The sequence below is a fragment of the Erpetoichthys calabaricus genome, chromosome 9 (assembly GCF_900747795.2).
Source record: "Erpetoichthys calabaricus chromosome 9, fErpCal1.3, whole genome shotgun sequence".
Lineage (NCBI taxonomy): Eukaryota > Metazoa > Chordata > Cladistia > Polypteriformes > Polypteridae > Erpetoichthys > Erpetoichthys calabaricus.
Window position 1 is genome coordinate 5,249,147 of NC_041402.2, and position 14,213 is coordinate 5,263,359.

Consider the following 14,213-nt stretch of genomic DNA (forward strand, 5'->3'; position numbering starts at 1 on the left):
AGAGGAGAGACATTAGGTGGCAGCGCCAACCCTCGACTTGGCGTGGAATTACCATTCGACGAGCCCTGAAGTTGTCTCCCGAGTGATAACCCCCTGTTGTGGTGTGAAATTCTGTACACAAGTTGATAAATATTTTGTAAATCTTGATTTGTAACTTAGACAAAGCTAATGGAATATTAGTGTTTGATTAGTGAGAAGCTTTCATGTGTACCACCCCCACCAACACAGTCTTTAGGACTCACTGGAGAATTTTGTGACAGGTAATCTGAGGAACTGCCTAAAACCAGTTTGGCCAGTGATTCTTTCAATTAGCCCTCACAGGAACACCAGACTACCTGGTTGGCAAGCATCAGCTCAACAAATGGTTTTGGGGAGCAGGTGCGAAAAGTATGGTGTGCCCCCATTGGTCAGAAGTATGGCTGTTTGGGATTGGTTTGAATCAGAAGCCAATCTGTAGCACGACACCCTATTGGTGTCAGGGTTTAGACAGAGAATGTGTAAATTTGGTTGCTTTACCCCTCCCTCTCTCTCATACCATCATGATGAAGGAGCATCTCACACACCACAAACTGAAAAGAAGACCACACTGAGGAGCACAACTCGGCAGCCATTTTGAGAGAGACGGGTGGCCTGTTCTGAACACAGATGACTCAAAATGGTGACTTAACTAGAGACATAGTAAGTAATTAGCAAGTCTGTGTGCTACCTGAAACTACACATCAGCATTTATCAGGAAGTATGTTAAGAGTGGTGACCAGCAGGGGGCAGTGCTAAGAGCCACTGCTGTTTTTAACATTTATAAATGATTTAGACAGGAATTTAAGTAACAAGCTGGTGAAGTTTGCAGATGATACCAAGATAGGTAGATTGGCAGATAATTTGGAATCCGTTATATCATCACAGAAGGACTTGGATAGCAGACAGGCTTGGGCAGATTTGTGGCAGATGAAATTTAATGTCAGTAAATGTAAAGAATTACACATAGGAAGTAAAAATGTGAGGTTTGAATACACAATGGGCGCTCGGAAAATCGAGAGTCCACCTTATGAGAAGGATTTAGGAGTCATAGTGGACTCTAAACTATCGACTTGCAGACGATGTTCAGAAGCCATTAAGAAGGCTAACAGAATGTCAGGTTATATAGCGCCTTGATGTGTGGAGTACAAGTCACAGGAGGTTCTGCTCAAGTCTTTATAACACACTGGTGAGGCCTCATCTGGAGTCCTGTGTGCAGTTTTGGGCTACAAAAAGTACATAGCAGCACAGGAAAAGGTCCAGAGAAGAGCGATTGGGCTGATTCAGGGCTACAGGGGACCAGTTATGAGGAAAGATTAAAAGAGCTGAGCCTTTAAAGGGGAGACCTGACTGAAGTGTGCAAAATTATGAAGGGAATTAGTCCAGTGGATCGAGACGGTGACTTTAAAATGAGTTCAACAAGAACATGGGGACACAGCTGGAAACTTGTTAAAGGTGAATTTCATACAAACATTAGGAAGTTTTCCTTTACACAAATAACGATAGATACTTGGAATAAGCAACCAAGTAGTGTGGTGGACAGTAGGACTTTAGGGACTTTCAAAACTCGACTTGATGCTTTTTTGAAAGAAATAAGTGTATAGGACTGGCGAGCTTTGTTGGGCTAAATGGCCTGTTCTCGTCTAGAGTGTTCTTGCGTATGAGGAAGCGGATGTACAATTTAAACAGATTGTTATTTTCATGGGAATTGTTACATATGCGTAATAGACCTAACTATTTTACATTACTGTGAGTAATTAGCCACAGTAAAAAACAGTAAAACATAATAAATTGAAAGAAAATTATATTTCATGTTGCGTTAGAAGTATTCGTTGCGTTACACGTTTTCATTCTATTTGGCTTTGAAATTAACATGCAAATACTTTTTAAACTTACACTTTTACTGCAAAACTTTCAGTAAAAACAATATTTGGAATAAACTTTTTATCAATATCGCTTTGAATTTCAATTCTGTGTTTGGACTTACATTGTGTCAATGCAACGTACAACTGCCCGTGAGTGAATATCGTATCCTCCTCTCTAATAAATAAACCGACTTTTTCAAATGTTTGTCCCTGTGATTTGTTAATTGTCATAGCAAAAGCTGTTCTAATGGGAAACTGTAAACGTTTCAATACGAATGGCATATGAAGATCCCCTTTGGTGTCTAATGTTATCCACGTAAGATGTACTACATTACCTTTCTTGTCGCCTGTTAAAAGTTTACATGTTAGAATTGTTCGACAAATTTTGAATGCAACTAATCTTGTCCCATTGCATAGCCCATCACTCAGACATAAATTACGCAATAACATTACGATACGTCCTTCTTTCAACAGTAATTCGGCTGGTGGAAAACCATTCTGTGTTAACAATTGTAGATATTCTATGGGATATTGTAATGTTGATGTTTTCATCTTCCGCACTATCACCACCAACTGGTTCACCATAGTCTAACACATTTAACCAATTTGCCGTGTAGCGATTTACAATTTTGGCATTAATTCGTTTTCACTTCATTGTTACTTGTTGCTAGGATTGCCCGTGTATTCATTTCTTCTGTTGATAACCCTTCAGGATGAAATTCTTCAAAAAGATTTGGACATAATATGTCTTCTTTCATTGGGAACTTAACGTGAGGAAAATGTAAAAAATTTATAAGAGCTGAGAGCGCAGGAACTGTGTCTGACAAAAGCATTCACACGAATGAGAGGTGAGAGGAACGCGGGCGGGTGCCGTTAACCGGAAATGGTGGAGAGGAGGGCGGGACTTGAAAAAATCTGTTGGCAATAGTCTCGTCTTAAGATTTTCTTTTATAATAGAGAGATATACTACAATACAATACAATACAATACAATTTATTGTTGTAGAGCCTAAAATCACACAAGGAGTGCTGAAATGGGCTTTGACAGCCCCCCAGCCTTGACTCTCTAAGAAGACAAGGAAAAACTCCAAAAAAATCCCTTGTAGGGAAAAAAATGGAAGAAACCTCAGGAAAGGCATTTCAAAGAGAGACCCCTTTCCATGTAGGTTGGGCGTGCAGTGGGTGTCAAAAAGAAAAAGGGGGTCAATACAATACAATACACAGAACAGAACATAAGTAATCCTCAATACAGTATAAAAATAAAAATATTACAAGTACAGAGCAGAATTCAACAGTAGATGATATCCCATAATATGATTTGGATTTGTTTAGAGTCCTGGAGACCTCGGCCATCAAGCTGCCTTTCCCCCTACTGGCCATTCCATAGCTGAGTCAGCGCTGGGCCAGCCAATCCGATGCAAGGACCCCTCTACCCAACGATTCCTGCAATCCTCCATCAGAGATGACTTTACCTTAGGCAGGCAAAACAACTTGGCAGGTGGGCAGTGGCACCAAGTGGCACATTTGAGTACAGAGAAGAGAAACAGAACAGGTGAGGGTGAGTAACAAATTCTAACGATCATATTACTTATGTTTTAGTGCTAATGACTGACAACAGAGATGCAGTCTGTACAGTTAATCAGCAGCTCTAGTCAGGGTGTACTAAACAGAAGTAGTGAGTCTTCAGCTGGGATTTGAAAGCTGAGATCGAAGGGGCATCTCTTATAGTAGCAGGCAGACCACTCCACAGTTTAGGGCCCCCTGTAACTAAAAGCTCGACCTCCCACTGTTATTTTATTAATTCTTGGAATCCTAAGCAGACCGGCATCTTGAGATCTTAATGTGCGCTCTGGTTTGTAAGTCATGATAAGTTCAGACAAGTAAGCCGGACCATCCATCCATCCATCCATTGTCTCCCGCTTATCCGAGGTCGGGTCGCGGGGGCAGCAGCTTGAGCAGAGATGCCCAGACTTCCCTCTCCCCGGCCACTTCTTCTAGCTCTTCCGGGAGAATCCCAAGGCGTTCCCAGGCCAGTCGAGAGACATAGTCCCTCCAGCGTGTCCTGGGTCTTCCCCGGGGCCTCCTCCCGGTTAGACGTGTCCGGAACACCTCACCAGGGAGGCGTCCAGGAGGCATCCTGATCAGATGCCCGAGCCACCTCATCTGACTCCTCTCGATGCGGAGGAGCAGCGGCTCTACTCTGAGCTCCTCCCGGATGACTGAGCTTCTCACCCTATCTTTAAGGGAAAGCCCAGACACCCTGCGGAGGAAACTCATTTCAGCCACTTGTATTCGCGATCTCGTTCTTTCGGTCACTACCCATAGCTCATGACCATAGGTGAGGGTAGGAACATAGATTGACTGGTAAATTGAGAGCTTCGCCTTGCGGCTCAGCTCCTTTTTCACCACGACAGACCGATACAGCGCCCGCATTACTGCGGATGCCGCACCGATCCGCCTGTCGATCTCACGCTCCATTCTTCCCTCACTCGTGAACAAGACCCCGAGATACTTGAACTCCTCCACTTGGGGCAGGATCTCGCTACCAACCCTGAGAGGGCACTCCACCCTTTTCCGGCTGAGGACCATGGTCTCGGATTTGGAGGTGCTGATTCCCATCCCAGCCGCTTCACACTCAGCTGCGAACCGATCCAGAGAGAGCTGAAGATCACGGCCTGATGAAGCAAACAGGACAACATCATCTGCAAAAAGCAGTGACCCAATCCTGAGCCCACCAAACCGGACCCCCTCAACACCCTGGCTGAGCCTAGAAATTCTGTCCATAAAAGTTATGAACAGAATCGGTGACAAAGGGCAGCCCTGGCGGAGTCCAACTCTCACTGGAAACGGGTTCGACTTACTGCCGGCAATGCGGACCAAGCTCTGGCACCGATCGTACAGGACTGAACAGCCCTTATCAGGGGGGCCGGTACCCCATACTCTTGGAGTACCCCCCACAGGATTCCCCGAGGGACACGGTCGAATGCCTTTTCTAAGTCCACAAAACACATGTAGACTGGTTGGGCAAACTCCCATGCACCCTCCAGGACCCTGCTAAGGGTATAGAGCTGGTCCACTGTTCCGCGACCAGGACGAAAACCACACTGTTCCTCCTGAATCCGAGGCTCGACTATCCGACGGACCCTCCTCTCCAGGACCCCTGAATAGACTTTTCCAGGGAGGCTGAGGAGTGTGATCCCTCTGTAGTTGGAACACACCCTCCGATCCCCCTTCTTAAAGAGGGGGACCACCACCCCGGTCTGCCAATCCAGAGTCACTGTCCCTGATGTCCATGCGATGTTGCAGAGGCGTGTCAGCCAAGACAGTCCTACAACATCCAGAGCCTTGAGGAACTCCGGGCGTATCTCATCCACCCCTGGGGCCCTACCACCAAGGAGTTTTTTGACCACCTCGGTGACCTCAGTCCCAGAGATGGGGGAGCCCACCTCTGAGTCCCCAGGCTCTGCTTCCTCATTGGAAGGCATGTTAATGGGATTGAGGAGGTCTTTGAAGTACTCCCCCCACCGACCCACAACGTCCCGAGTCGAGGTCAGCAGCGCACCATCCCCACCATATACAGTGTTGACACTGCACTGCTTCCCCTTCCTGAGACGCCGGATGGTGGACCAGAATCTCCTCGAAGCCGTCCGAAAGTCGTTCTCCATGGCCTCCCCAAACTCCTCCCACGCCCGAGTTTTTGCCTCAGCAACCACCAAAGCCGCATTCCGCTTGGCCTGCCGGTACCTATCAGCTGCCTCCGGGGTCTCACAGGACAAAAGGGTCCTGTAGGACTCCTTCTTCAGCTTGACGGCATCCTTCACCGCCGGTGTCCACCAGCGGGTTCGGGGATTGCCGCCACGACAGGCACCGACCACCTTACGGCCACAGCTCCGGTCAGCTGCCTCAACAATAGAGGCACGGAACATGGCCCATTCGGACTCAATGTCCCCCACCTCCCTCGGGATGTGGTCGAAGTTCTGCCGGAGGTGGGAGTTGAAGCTACTTCTGACAGGGGGCTCTGCCAGATGTTCCCAGCAGACCCTCACAACACGTTTGGGCCTACCACGCCTGACCGGCATCCTCCCCCACCATCGAAGCCAACTCACCACCAGGTGGTGATCAGTTGACAGCTCCGCCCCTCTCTTCACCCGAGTGTCCAAGACATGTGGCCGCAAGTCCGACGACACGAGCACAAAGTCGATCATCGAACTGAGGCCTAGGGTGTCCTGGTGCCAAGTGCACATATGAACACCCCTATGCTTGAACATGGTGTTCGTTATGGACAATCCGTGACGAGCACAGAAGTCCAATAACAAAACACCGCTCGGGTTCAGATTGGGGGGGCCATTCCTCCCAATCACGCCCTTCCAGGTCTCACTGTCATTGCCCACGTGAGCATTGAAGTCTCCCAGCAGAACGAGGGAGTCCCCAGAAGGTATGCCCTCTAGCACCCCCTCCAGGGACTCCAAAAAGGGTGGGTACTCCGAACTGCTGTTCGGTGCATACGCACAAACAACAGTTAGGACCCGTCCCCCCACCCGAAGGCGAAGGGAGGCTACCCTCTCGTCCACCGGGGTAAACCCCAATGTACAGGCTCCAAGTTGGGGGGCAATAAGTATACCCACACCTGCTCGGCGCCTCTCACCGGGGGCAACTCCAGAGTGGTACAGAGTCCAGCCCCTCTCAAGGAGATTGGTTCCAGAGTCCAAGCTGTGCGTCGAGGTGAGTCCGACTATATCTAGCCGGAACCTCTCAACTTCACGCACTAGCTCAGGCTCCTTCCCCTTCAGAGAGGTGACATTCCACGTCCCAAGAGCCAGCTTCTGTAGCCAAGGATCGGACCGCCAAGGTCCCCGCCTTCGGCCACCACCCAACTCACACTGCACCCGACCTCCTTGGCCCCTCCCATAGGTGGTGAGCCCATGGGAAGGGGGACCCACGTTGCCTCTTCGGGCTGTGCCCGGCCGAGCCCCATGGGTGCAAGCCCGGCCACCAGGCGCTCGCCATCGAGCCCCACCTCCAGGCCTGGCTCCAGAGTGGGGCCCCGGTGACCCGCGTCCGGGCAAGGGAAAACGCCATCCAAAATTGTTTTTCTTCATAGGAGGTTTGTTTAACCGCTCTTTGTCTCATCCCTCACATAGGACCAGTTTGCCTTGGGTGGCCCTACCAGGGGCATAAAGCCCCGGACAACAGAGCTCCTAGGATCATTGGGACACGCAAACCCCTCCACCACGATAAGGTGACGGTTAAAGGAGGGGAGTAAGCTGGACCTCGGCCATTTAATGCTTTAAATGTTAAAAGAAGGATTTTGAAATCTGTCCTAAACTTAACTGGGAGCCAGTGTAAGGATTTAAGAACTGGAGTTATGTGTTCGTATTTTCTTGTTCTTGTAATAATTCTTGAAGCAGCATTTTGGATTAACTGGAGGCTGTATAAAGAACAATTTGAATATCCAGTGAACACCGCATTGCAGTTGTCAATCCCACTAGAAATAAATGCATGGATTAATTTCTCAGAATGCTGTTTATTTTGAAAGCGCCAACATTTTTAAGATGGAAGAAATCTGATTTAGACAACTTTGTAATGTGCACTTTAAATGACCTGCTAGACTCAAAGATAACTCCGAGATTGCGGACTGATTCAGTAAAATTCACTTTATATAAGTTCACTTTATTATTTTACATATGGTTTGTTTTTTCACTTACTTTTGATCTTCGATTGGTGGAAGTTTATTTGGAAGAAGTACGGCTTGTCGGGCCTAATGTCCTCAACTTGCCTGGCCACTGGTCTTGGTGGTGTAGCTGCCGGTTAGGGAGAATGAGTTACAACCCCTGTGCTGAATCAAATCTCAGTCCAGACTCTTTTCATGAGTAGCTCGTAGTTGGTGGGACAAGTAACCCATCTCCATTCCTCAATGGTGCTCAAGAAACATTTGAAGATGCCCCTTGTTTGCTGAATTTCTGACCTATGTTAGCTGTTAGGTTTTGTCATCACTAGCTGGTACTTTGTGCCAAGCTCTTCACTTGTGATGATCACTTTGTCACCTTGTCCCATCACACTTGTTTCCAAATTATTCCCCAGTCTGATGTTTACTCGATTATGGTGACCTTCTTTTTGTAAGTTGCTTTGGATAAGCACCTTCTAGTCTACTAAGACATCAAACTGCAGTCTCTTGTTGCTTTGCTTTTGATTCCGACTCCCCGTTACTGAGTTATTCAATAATTAAAACTGATGAGCGACTCTTTGAAGTAACTAAAAAAATGTGAAACTCCCCAACTTCCAAATCAGTTCGCTTGAGATGCCCCGGAGTGTTACGCCATACTCTCTAACTTCTTTAGGGAGTGTGTTGAGCTGAGGTGCCAAGTTGAACTACTGGCTATCGAAGGAAATGTAAATCAAATGAAGGTGCAGTGGGCTTCACTGGCAAGGAAGTCCTCCTGCTTGCAAAAGGAGCCCCCCCTCCACACACTCCATGTCCTATTAAACAAGTGGAAATCCTGCAAAAAATAAACAAATAAAAAGAGAACAGGCTCCCTCAGTAGTGATCGGGCCAAACAAATCATAATCGGAGGAACTTGGCAGCGCCCGGTGGCTACATCAGCAGGCTTAGTAGGTACAAGCAGCTTGGAACCGGGCACAGAAAGATGGAAAATATGTGTCTGCCGTAACGAAGCGCTTCCCCCACAAATTGGCCCCCTTTCTCCAAGCCCTCGCCTTCCAAGGCATCCTAGTGAGTCAGAGAGTGGCGAGAAATGTGGCTCTTTAACAAGTGGGCAGAGCCAACCCTTCAGTGTTCAACTGCGCCCCCTGCTGGCAATACTGTAAGATGCATAGAGACGATTGAAAGAAAATAACAAAAAGGAGGCACTTGGTGCGGCAGGTGATGGTGGTCAGCAAAGCTCAGTTGAGAACCGGAGGGTGGACGTCACCCACAGCACTGACTGTGGACATTTTCAGCTGTCTGCTTACAGAGGTCACATCCGCACCATTAATACTTGGCTCTCGGTTTCATTTTTGCACTGCAGTTTTTAATTCTTATTTTGGTGATTCCATTTTGTTGCCATTTTTGGTGTTAGTTTTTAACGGGGGCTACCATTTTGTTCTCTTCACAACCGTGGATTTTGTAATTTTATTTATTGGTGTTTCAGTGCCGCCATCATTTTGCTTAATGGATCATTGACGCTGCCATTTTGTGTGTTGCTTTTGATTGGCACCACCATTTGTTCTGTTCATTTTTCACTGAGGCCTCTGTTTTGTTTCTTATTTTATATTGAAACTCACTTTTGGGGTGGGGGGTTTTGGTGTGAATTTTCTTTGGCACCACCATCTTTTGTGTTTGTTGTCATCTGTGCAGCCATTTTTTGTACTCATTTCTTATTGCCGCCTACATTTTGTGTGTTGTTTTCATTGGCACAGCTATTTTTTACAGTGGGGGACGCCTATGAGCGCAAGAAGCTGAGATATGCCACCGATGTGCAACAACGCAGCTGGAAAGCTAAGGTCCGAACAGTCGAGGTTTATTGCCACCTTAACAGCAAGGCTACTTCAGGAGTTGGGAGTGCGGGCACAGGCTCACCGGCTAAGCATTGAAGGACCTCTCTGGAGATGTTGAAAAGGGAGGAAGAACTCCAGCTGGGCCTCAACTGGGTAGATGGTGTCTTGGGGATTTGCTGCTGAACCCTCTGGAGACGTCGTGGGACCTATCAGCAAAATATTGAGAAAAGGGGGGGAGTGCCCACTTGATAACCCAGAAAGGTGCCATCACTCATTTGACAATTCCATAGAATCTAAGCTGAAGGTCTCATGTATGCAATTCGGGAGGTAAACACCTAGACCTATGATACAGAATTGCCGTCCTACGCACATGAAGGTCTGAACCAAGGTTATTATAGATCATGAAAACTAAAATCAAAACCGAAACTATGATTAAAATAAAACATTTTCGTAAACTGAAATAAAATAATTAACAAAACTGTTCATTTATCAGGTGCTTGCTTTTTGTTGACAGTAATTCGCATGCCACTTCACACAGGAGAAATTGTTCTTACTTTCTCATATACGAAGTATAGAGAAAGTATAGCAATCATGAAAAAATTCAAACTTTGAAGAATCTTAACGTTTTAGACCTCTCTGAGTGTGAAAATACCGTTTTTCGGAATTATCTGTGTTTGTGTGTGTGTGTGTGTGTGTGTGTATGCAAAGACGATAACTCAAAGACGCAACGAGATAGCTGGAGGAAATTGGGCATGTGGTTGTCACACCAAAATAGTCTCTCTGTATTAACGTTTGGGCCAAATCCATCAACCGGAAATGGTACTTTACCTGTACACATACCGTATATACTCGTGTATAAGTCGGGTCTTGAACGCTGAAAAATCGATCATAAAATCGGATCCCGACTTCTATGTCCGTTCAAAAATGTGACACTTAATTTTTCTTTTTTTACATCTTCTTGCCTCCTCCAGTCTTGCACCAGTTTCTTAAACACATCGACTTTTGTGCAGCAGCGCAGTTACCAATTTCTTTCGCCAGTTCAACAACTTTTTAATTTAAAACCAGCTTCAAGTTTTCTTCTGATCGAACGCTCCATCGTAGATAAGGGATGCTCTTATGATAAAGGTGTATGAGGATGTGAGACACAAAAAACACAAAACAGTGCAAACGTTGCGCTGAATAGTTCAGGTATTACCGTGTGGTCACATAGGCACAATACATAGATAAAAAAAAGGCTGTGAGCTCCGTGGTGACTCTCTCAGGTGGGTGTTAGCAGATCGTAATCTCTTGGACCAACAGCTTGAGTTTTCTGCATTCGACAAATATGACTGACATTATAAAATGCCAGAAATTATACGGTAAAATCAAGCCCCGACTTATCCACGGGAGAGCTTAAACGCGAGTATATACGGTACTTGATTTTTTTTATTCATGCAGCTGCAGAGTCTGATTTATTCAACTTTACTTTTCTAATAATTGTTTAATATATTATTAATTTGATTTGATTTGTTGTTGATGGTTCTTAAAATTACATAATATAAAAATATAATCTTTGTCTTGCGGTTTACTCCTCAAATATCCATCCCCATATCTGAGTGTACAAGAAAGTCGAGGGGAGAGCACTCCAGATTTTTGAAAATAAAACCTCACTGATCGAGAGACTGACTAGGTCATCATACAAGATCAGCATATTACTATAAGAGATGCCCCTTCAGACTCAGCTTTTAAATCCCGGCTGATGACTCGCCACTTCAGTTTAGCACACCCTGACTAGAGCTGCTGATTAACTGTGCAGACTGCATCTCTGTTGTTACTCAATAGCACTAAACATAAGTAACATGATAGTTAGAATTTGTTACTACCTAATCACTTTTGCTTTAAAAATGTTGTTTAACAATGAAGCAGTACAAACACTGTAAAATTCCTGATTTGGCAATGTCTCTACTGAACTAGAGATAGGTAGGCAAAGAGATTCTGCCAACTGGTGGAAAACTAAACCTACTAATGTGTTTTTGTATTTATTACATATTTATTAATTTATCTGTTTTAGTTCATATTCACAGCTCAAAATGCCTGATATTGTGAAAATAATCAAATAACAGAATTATACTTTAAAATATTTCTCCCCCTTTTTTCAACGCTTCTCTCTCTCTCTCAAAATAGATAGTTGATATATTTTGTTCTTAACATCAGCCATATCATACATATTGCATATCATGGATTCAAAGCTGCTGGGGTCGGCTCCAGGTATCCCATGATTCTGCTCTGGATAAACAGGTTTAGATAATATACGTTGTCAGAAAAATGACCATAAGACATTGCGAAGGGTTGGGGCAGCCACTCGTATAATTGTTCCCAGCTGCAAAACTTATTAAATAACAAAGACATGTTCATTCAACTGAGTCCAAAACAGAACTGATTCTCTTCAGGTAAGATGGCAGCTTTAAAGGCCAGTAAAGGAAGTGATGTCATTAATACTGGAACCGGAAGTGACATCATTGGCTGCCCCAGAGCCGGGCGGGATTTCCCTACAATGGTCTGCTAAAGATCGAGAGGGAAAATTAGTGCACTTCGCCACCCCCTGGTCTGGCATGGAATCACATGTATTTAAGCCCTTTAGTTGTCTCCTAAACACACTGTGTGACAACATATTGCTCCTAATCTCATATGGTGTCTCTGTTGTTTTGTGCCCAGCCATACACCGACCTGCTCTTACTCTGCTCATTAAGGGTTTACTGTTCTTATGCATGGGCTTTTCAAGTCTCGCAACCACTAACCCTGACACTACATGCTGTGGGAGAGACATCTGACAGTTCAACCTGGCTGGGACGCCCCTAAAATGGAAGGATGGGAGAAGGCAGCTTTTCCAGGACACTGCCTCCCTCAAAACACTAGATAGCAGCTTCCCTGGTGTGTAGAGGTGCACCGGATTCCCACAAGACATCCTGGGACTTGAATTTCAGTTTCTCAGCCCTTTTGGGTGCCATGGGTGCCGTCAGGGGGAGCTGTCAAAGAACCTGGGTATTCCCGCTTTCCCTATAGCCCAGAAGTACTAGTGGATCATAACTCTGGGCTGATTAAAAGAACCTGGCTTCTCCAGCTGACCTGGAGATGCTGGCAAGTCACGTGGGCGGAAGAACAGAAGCACTTCTGGGTCAAGGACTATTTAAAGGACTGTTGGGTAAGCCGGAGTCGGGAGGGTGTAAGACAAAGCTTGCTGGGAGGTGTGCTGGACAGAGAAAGAATTTATTATTGTACTTGGTGTTTCTCTTCCCTGTTTATTTGTGGCTCTGGTGCTTGTGTGCACTTCACAGAAGAAAAGACGGAATTGAACAACTTCTTGGTGTTTAAAACTTGTGTCCTGGGTCTGTCTATTGGGGTGAAAATAGTAACCCCTAGTGTCCACACATTTTACAAGGCTTATTTTTCTTTGTTTCCCTCAATACAGCGAGGTGGGGTCCGCACACTGATTCAAACCTAAGAGTCTTGTTCTTCCTAAGCCCCCATGATCACACCTGTCAGAACACAGTAGATTCTGTTTGTTGATTTTGGATATCTTATCAGGCCTGCAGGTGGCAAAATTATGTCTGTAAATTGTATGTGCCTGAGAGATCAATATGGCTGGTAGAAAATAACAAAACTCAGTATGGGAGATTTTTGAATGCAATATTGAAGGCATTCATTTTAAGCACATTGTCTTGGAGCAGGATATGTTGTGTGCTGTAGACATTTAGAGTAAAAAACCCTCAAACCTTAAAATTCACCTAAATTTCATTACAAATTGGCCCATTCTGGGCAATAAAAGGAAAAAGATAAAAAGTGCCCACAGTCAGCATAGATTTGTTCTGCGCAAATGACGTAAAAAATATTTTAAAAATTATAACATTTTATAAAATTGTTCATATTCAGTCTGCAGTGGGCTGGCACCCTGCCTGGGGTTTGTTTCCTGCCTTGTGCCCTGTGTTGGCTGGGATTGGCTCCAGCAGACCCTCGTGACCCTGTGTTAGGATATAGCGGTTTGGACGATGACTGACTGACTGACTGACTGACCTTCCTGAAGATATATGTCTTCACTTTGTCAAAAAATGGCAAAAATGGCAAATGAATGAATTGAAGATAAAATCTGCTTGGCGGCACGGTGGCGCAGTGTGTAGCGCTGCTGCCTTGCAGTTAGGAGACCCGGGTTCACTTCCCGGGTCCTCCCTGCGTGGAGTTTGCATGATCTCCCCGTGTCTGTGTGTGTTTCTTCCCACAGTCCAAACACATGCAGGTTAAGTGAATTGGCGATCCTAAATTGTGCTTGGTGTGTGTGTGTGTGCCCTGTGGTGGGCTGGCACCCTGCCCGAAATTTGTTCCTGCCTTGCTCCCTGTGTTGGCTGGGATTGGCTCTAGTAGACCCCGTGACCCTGTAGTTAGGATATAGCGGGTTGGATAATGGATGGATGGATATTCAGTGTCTGGTTTTGATTCTGCTTGTTTGTATCAGATACCCTAGTTAGTAATCCATGTAGTGTAGAAAGCGTCCAGTAACATTAAACTCATATCCAAATCCATTTAAGTGTACAGTTCTGTCTGATTTTGACACAAAACTAAACCCATAGAAGCGCCATGCCATAATTACTAAAACTAAAACTGAAATGAGTAGATATAAAAATAAAATAGAAATGTCTTTTTGAAATAAATACTAAATTTTAACTAAAAATACACGATGAAGGAAAACTAAAACTAAACTGAATTTCCAAGTAAGAACACTAGTACTAGGGTGTTGTACCGTGTTAGCCATTATGAATGTAGTGAAAAGTCATGCAAAATGACCCCTTTTATTGGCTAACTAAAAAGA